The sequence below is a fragment of the Ixodes scapularis genome, unplaced genomic scaffold, assembly GCF_016920785.2.
Source record: "Ixodes scapularis isolate PalLabHiFi unplaced genomic scaffold, ASM1692078v2 PGA_scaffold1__304_contigs__length_218370807, whole genome shotgun sequence".
Taxonomy (NCBI): Eukaryota; Metazoa; Arthropoda; class Arachnida; order Ixodida; family Ixodidae; genus Ixodes; species Ixodes scapularis.
Window position 1 is genome coordinate 190,021,854 of NW_024609846.1, and position 7,774 is coordinate 190,029,627.

General features: G+C 45.3%; 1 pseudogene; it reads left to right on the forward strand.

Moving 5' to 3' along the window:
• Positions 1-1,095: 1,095 nt before the first annotated feature.
• LOC115325256 lies at positions 1,096-1,827 on the forward strand (annotated as a pseudogene).
• Positions 1,828-7,774: the final 5,947 nt, after the last annotated feature.

Sequence of the window (7,774 nt, forward strand, 5' to 3'; positions counted from 1 at the left end):
AAAAAATCGAAAGTATCAACTGATGCATCATGTTTTGACCTGGGTGCGGTGTTGTTTCAATTACATGAGAAAGACTGGAGAGCTGTGGCTTATGCCACCCCGTGTAGTTTAGGACAGTGAAACTAAATATGTCCAATTTTAAAAAGAAGCCCGGGGAATCACATTTCGTTGTGAGCGCTCTCGAGAATTCATATATGGTTACAGCATAACCGTAGAAACAGACCACCGTCCTTTGTTGGCCATAGCACAGAAGAATGTCGGTGACATGCCACCACGGCTTCAGAAATATTTCCTCTGGTTAATGAAATTTGCTTGAATCCTCGTGTATGTGCCTGGAAAGAAGTTATTGCTTGCTGACGCATTGTCCCGCATACGAACGCCCCCTCAATCTGATACAGGAAATCGTGCCGAAGACATGTCTATCCACGAAAATGCTGTGTTAGCGAGTGTCGTAAGCGACACGATGATGTCGAGGCTAGTTTCCGCGACAGCGCAAGATGAAGAATTGCTTAAAGTTCAAAAAACTCTTTATGCACACAACACAGTTGCATGAGAACTGGCTTCTTTTTCATCTGAACTATCTTGCGTACGAGGCATAGTAATGCGCGGACTTAAAGTTGTAATCCCGAAAACATTAAGAAAAGAAATGGTTCTGCGCTTTCACGAAGGACACTTAGGAATGAATAAGTGCGAGGCACGAGCTAGGCTTTTAATTTACTGGCCTGGCATGAGCACGAACATTGAAAACATAATCGCGAAACGCGCAACTTGTCGCACATTGGTCTATAAACAACCTTCAGAGCTTTTATGCACTAGGAAAACGCCTCGACTGCCATGAGCCCGTGTAAGTGTCGATCTTTGTGAATACGCGGGCAGAAGTTATTTTGTTGCCTTCGACGCGTACTCGAATTATCCAGAGGTTGAATTTTTGCAGACGGCTTTGAGTAAAATAGTGATAGAAAAATTGTCAAGCCTACTTGCCAGACATGGCATTCCGCTTGAGGTGTGCACTCACAGAGGCCCACAATTTACATCCCAAGAGTTCAGGAAGTTTGCAATCTATATGATTTTACGTATGTCACTTCCAGCCCCCGGCTCCCGAGGTCAAATGGTTTGGCGGAAAAGGGTATGCAAGTAATTAAGAGGTTACTGAAGAAAACCAAGTATGCAAGCGAGGACTTCTGGATCTGACTTCTGAACTACCGCACAGCCCCCCTGGAAGACGGGCGATGCACTTCAGAACTCCTAGTGGGAGAGAGGTTGAGAAGCCGAATTCCAGACTTTGACTTTGGCGTGCCCGCCTTTTCAGTGATTCAAAAGCATGTTCAGGACATTAAGATCTGTCGGAGTCTCCCACCCTTCCAACGAGGAAACATCGTGCGACTACAAACCGACAAAGGCTGGAGCAACCCAGCCCAAGTCGAGCAGGCCGTGGCGCCAAGGTCCTACCAGGGAATGACAGAAGAAGGAAGAGAGGTACGCCGTAATCGACAGCACCTGAGGAAGACTACTGAGGACTTTCAGTAAATCCAAGAGTTTGATGATAGAGGAATGCGCGAGAAAGGTCCTGAAACTGAGAGCGAGACAGCACTTTAAACGTCCACAGCTGCAGTGCCTCCAGTGTCGCCATGATGTCAAGGTTGCCTACCGACACAACCCGAGCAACCTCCAGCACTCGAAGTTCGTAGGTCGGGAAGGGCGATTAAGGCATCAGTGCGTCTGACATATAATGAAGACTTTGAACAAATAGTAGAGCTTTACAGTTTGTCTCCGAGTGACGTGGCTGCGCTCAGCTGCGTTCGAGTTTATACGTCTGTAATTGTGTGAGTTTTTTTTTTTTTTTTGTATAACGTAATAATTTTCAACTCATTTAGATAAAGGAACGTGTATCAGCAGTGGCCTGGCCACGCGCCAGGGTTTATACTGACAAAGACGAAGATCCAATAAAGTTCTTTCATTGTTGTTCTAATCCACGTCAGCGACGTCTCATATATCTGAAACAGGCGACGACTCGTGTCACTTAGGCGCCGCAACGTTGGGCAGCTGCAACGCAACTGCTAGACAGACAAACGAATGCCGAACTTACATAGATAAATAACTCGAGCAAACTATTTGTAATTGGGCGGTAACTTGCGCCACCTAGTGAGACTTTCAGCAACCTATGAAAAAAACCGCGTCTGTTCGTACGCTGCGAACGATCACGAGCAGACAGGAACCCTACATACATCACATACTACACGAGCACCACATATAACACAGCACCAACATGAACATATACACAAACACTACAACGACACTGCGACCATGTTAAACACGCGTTGTTGCCAGATTCTCTCTGACCAAACAAAAAGAACTAACGCAAGACCGACTCAAGCTTCCAGTGAAAATCCGAGTTGCGCCGTGGCCAGATTTTTTCTGTCAGCTCTAACGTAAATATGACCTACAGATGCAACAACACTGGTATTAAGTGTGCGCAGCTAATTCTGAGGAGGGTTATGAAAACCTTCCCCCCTCCCGGTGTTAGACGTCCGCTTTGCTTGCGGTTGAAGGATTAATGCCAAAGCGAAACCAACTGCAATGTCACGTGTTCAAATGGAGGGCATGCTTTTGTGTCCATTTTAACTGTTTAGAACGAGTAATTAGACCAATATTTTATTTGTGGTACGTAAGAAACTATTATCAAGACCCCTAATATAGATACAAACATGGGCGACATGAGGGAAGCCGCATTGCTATGGACCACGATCAAGGGCAGCGTGCAACAAGCGCGGGATTCGCCCCGTCCTGCGACATGGCGTAATGGCTTATGGTGCGTATCTGTCTCCGAGACAAGTTTCTTTCCGAGGCATTTGTCTCCACGCTCCTTTACAGGTGTGTCCCCAAACATTCCGGTGCTTCGATAGCCGACAATGCTGCGGTCGTCGCAGGGGTGATGCGTGTTTTAAAGGTCGGCTACACGGATATGCGTTCATGTGTGACCGAACCAAAACACGTTTCTTACAACCTCGCATGATTTTTGAATGAAATATCTATTACTCGACGTGTAAATTTAGGCCAATTTGTGTAAATAGATTATTTTTCACCCCAAATATTCATTAAATACACGGGACTTGCTAACAGTGCATGAAAAGATTACCGAAAGTACATATATTTACAGTTTAGAATTTTAGCATTAAAGGGGCCCTGCAAGGATTTTTTTACTGGCTTTTAATTTGCACCGAACCTGAGCGCACTGAACTAATAACTTAATGAAACATTTCTTTTCTCGTATTTTGCTTTATTCTAGAAGTTATAGGCAAATTAAAATTACAAAAACAAACAAACAATAACCTCCTTTATGACGTCCTTGCTTGCTTGAGTGGCCGTGAACTAGAGGAGGGGTGGTGAGCTCAGCGATCGCCTTCCGGCTTCCGCATTAACCGCTCATTCACACTAGAAGCGGATCCGCGATCGAAAAGCGGTTGCAAACGCGGTTGTATAACGATCCAGTACAATTGCACCCGCACTTGATGTGATCGGGTGCGCGTGCAATTGCACTGGATCTATATACAACCGCGTTCGCAACCGCTTTGCGAACGCATATCCGCTTCTAGTGTGAATGAGCGGTAGTGTCGACGGCTCGAGAGGGCGCCACTAAAGCACGTTCCGGCTAGGCTGTATGAAGCGGGCAGCCAGGGCGGATCGCATTGCATTTGCTGCGCGATTAAACACTAATTCGGTATGAAACTTTATTAGCCACAAACGACAGCAAGCACGGGGTAAAGATCAGTTCCGAACGGGAGTCACATCGCGATGCGACCGCCAAAGGGCTAAACCGCAAGCCCAAGCCGCTCGCTGACGGCCTTCGGAACGCTCGGAACTGGTCGGATCCTCGCCTGCAGCGCCGCCGCGTACATCCGGTACCTTTCTACGTTCGCCGCTCGTCGGAGCCCACTACTCCTTTTAGTATGCGCCGCCTTTTTCACCGCTTGGTGGCGAGTATATCGACGCCGTCGACGGGTCATTTCGTGTTTCCGTACTTCAAAACCTGCATTTGTTTCTTTTCTTATCTAAAAAACAGAAGAAAAACCACTTTTATAAATAATTGAAAAGGCTCGCGCCTCTTATATTTTGTATTTCCAGTAAAAAGAAGCTTTTGGCGCCTCTGAGCAGTAGAAAGGCAAGTACCTGAAACGTCACGATGTCGCCATATACAGCGCGATTTCGGCACCGCGGGTCGCCCCCGTAGGTGGAGGAGGTTTTCGCGTCGTTCGGTTAAAATATGACGCACCGATATTTAGTTCTCTCTCCGTGCCGGCTGGCTTGCCCGAACACCAAGAGACGTGGAAACCGCAAAAAAGGTAGAAGCTTAAATACGATTGCAGGGCCCCTTAAAAGGAGGGTGGTAGGTAAAATCGACAAAAAACCTTGCCTCTATTTCGCTGTTTAAATATACTATGGTTTCGGCAGGAGCTGCCCTTATACTTGCGGGGTGGGATGAGCGCTAGAAGTTTGCTGGCTCGCCGCAGCGTAGCTCCGTACAATTAACAGCAACCGCAAGTCGCCGCTTTGACTGCATTCAAGTTGATCGAAAAGCGATTTCTCTTTCTGTGAAGCTTCGCTTCTACATGAGTGAATACCCTCTTCACAGAAACTAATTCAAGGCGACAATTTCAGCCGCACGCGAACAGCACAAGTACAAAAACAAGCACTACTGTGGAAATAGTGCTTAGACGTACCGGGCGGGGAAGCAAACACATGGTTAGGAACCGCATTGGAGTGACTTTGTTTATTGGCTTTCAAATAATTACGGCATGAATGTTTACTTTTTACTAAGAGATTAATCCCCGGAGCGATTAAAAACACTTTCAGAGATAGGACATTGCTGGGAAAACGTCAATATGCTGGGATTATTTTTTGTTATTTCTCATTGGGTAACTGAGATAATCCCTAGCTTTAAAACGACCATTATAAAAGTCGGAAACGCCGAGCACAGATGTAGCGATTGGGTTAGTGTGCCGTACATTTGTCGTTTATATGTGCCGTGTATGTGTGCGGTCAAATGGTTATACTCATCTGATACTAGTAGTATAGGTTACGTATCTACATCTGTGTATAATAAAGCTTCCCGAAGGTCCCAAAGTGCAATGGTGGCGGAAGTATATAAAAGCATATTTTGTAGAATATGAAATGGGCGGTACCTGGCGTTACCTAGCCTAGCTACTTGTAATTGCTCTGCTTGACCCTGTCATTTGGTGGCAAGCGATTTTACCTTCTTTCACACCCCGCGATACTTTCTGATTACCGTGCAACCGCCGCTTCGAATTTCCACTTTTCAGAGCGGCTTTTGGTTTCGCGAATGGTTTACCACTCCTCCGTGATGTGCGGTCGACGAAAGAATTCTGGTTTGAGGAGTAGCAAAGGTGAGACGTAAAGTGCACGAAGTCACTGGTTATCGGTTTTCTCCGTTTAAAGTCGCAGTGCTGACGACGAGAAAACTCAGTAACTCTCTCGAAACGCCAGTTTCATTACCTGCGGGCGGAAGTTGGCTTTGGAAATGAATACAGTTCGCGGAAAGCTGGTGTTATGTGTTTATTTGCTGCTCCTCTCGCCCGCACAAAGACGTTTAATCCTTATTGAGCTCGATTTGCTCGATTGAGGCCGCCTTAATGAGACGCAGGCGACGCAGAAACTTTGCTACCTTGCTCTAAGGAAAAACATTTCTCCATTTCTGAAGGAAAAAAAGGTTAAGAGAACGTCTCTCGCCTTATGGAAGACTACAGGTACTCGTTTCTCAAAGAGTGTACTCTAAAAAAAGAAAAACGAAAACGAGCTAAAAAATGCAGAATTGACGCGGTCTAACTTGCAGATGCTGCTAAAAGAAGAATGTGAAGTGCCTGGTGCTTTCAGAGATGACATATCAACCTTGAAAAAAAAGCTCGAACTGTTAGATACAAATTGTTTTGAAGGTGAACTTGTGCGAGATACGGCAGATAGGCTCAAGAAAGGGAAAGCGCCCCGAAAGCGAGCTTACGGCACTGAAAAAAAGAAAAAAGAAAAATACGTCCGACATAATGAGATTGGTGAAGTTGAAGGGGCTGCGAGGGTCACGAGAGAGAAAGCAGAAATCGAACGGGCGTTTTTCAATTAATACAGAGGCCTGCTTGCGTACAACAATGTAAACATCGAGGGGTTTGAAAAAAAAAATTGCCTTTGATGCCCCGGTTAGACGATGAGACTAAATAACTTTTACCGGATACTATCATTACCGGAGTAGTAGTGATAGCAATTACGGTTCTTAATCCGGGGGAGTCCGCAAGATCTGACGTGCTCAGTGGGGCGTTTGACAGGGAGCTTAAATATACAGTGTCATTTGTTTTTGCGAAGTGTTTAAAGAAACTCATAATCTTATTGTCCTTCCACCATCCTTTTTATTGTCCCATACAGTCTGTAAGATATCTTGCAAGAGATCAAGAATTCCGGTGGGAGGAAGACTACGACGGTGTAAAAGAAGAGAGCTAAAAGAAAACAGAAATACAAAATCAAAGTTTTTTTTTGTTTGTTTTTCTTTTTGGTTTTGATTTTTTATCATTACCCGGCCGACATTAAAAATTGTCTCAATCACAATGGCTCCTTGGCTTCCCCGACGAAACATGGTACCGTGACCAGAATACCGCTTTGCCAACAAAGGAACGTGGACAGAAGTCGGCACAGGAGCGGCTGACGAGGACCTGGACAGAACAGGAGGAAAAGACGACGAACAGCAGGCGAGGACCGGACACCGGTGCTCAGCAGTCGTAAGCCCTCTGAACATATTACCATGAGCAGGGACGTTGTAACCAGAAAGAGAAAGGCTCTAAGGACACAAATAACCCACCTAATATTAAAAGCCGACAAAAAAATATGGTGACAAAAACGATCTCTTGCTATCGGTTAATTTGATTAAAGGAATCGCAGAAATGCTCTGAGAGACAAACACTCAAATGGAACATTTTCTGACAGCCGAAAGCTCGGATGCAGAATATGGGAGGGTGATCAAATACGATCCCAATGTAATAACTGCAATCTTTAAGTTAGAAGTCAGTATTCAAAACACAACGCAAGGTATGCAGAGAGGAGAGCATGGTGGCGATGTTTCAGCGTTAAGACGAACCGCACCGCGCGAGATGAATGAACTGGTGAAGCTGCCAAAGCTTCAACTTGTGAAGTTCGATGGAAACAAATTGATGTGGCAACAATTATGGCATCAGTTTGAAACGTCAATTTATCTGGGACCTGGAGTGTTAACCGGACATAAGTTCAATCGCCTTATGACGGCGACTACAGGAAAAACCGCCTTGGCCATTGAGGGGCTGCAGTTTTCGGAAAGAAACTATGAACAAACGATGAATCTAATAAAAGAAAACTTTGGGAGTGACAACTTGATCGAGGCACATATCAATGCTCTCATCAACTTGAATAAAGTGAAATTCTGCAGAGACCATAGTGGTCTAGCTCAGATGTACCAGAAGATACAGGTGCACAAGTAGGTTTGAAGCAATGGGGTACCTATTGGGTCATATGCTGCAGTGGTGTTTCGGATATAGAAGAAAACAGTACCAAAACACGTGCTGGTAGACCTCAAAGTGAAGGAACAATCAAGACCAGGTAATCCAGTCGCGTCCACGTCATAGCGAGTGGACGGGAACCCAGGAAGAACAAATGAGAAAATGCTGAAGAGCCTAATCGACTACATCAAACATAAAGTGAAATGCAGGGAAGAGGTTACAGAAGGACAAACAAGAAATAGTAACGC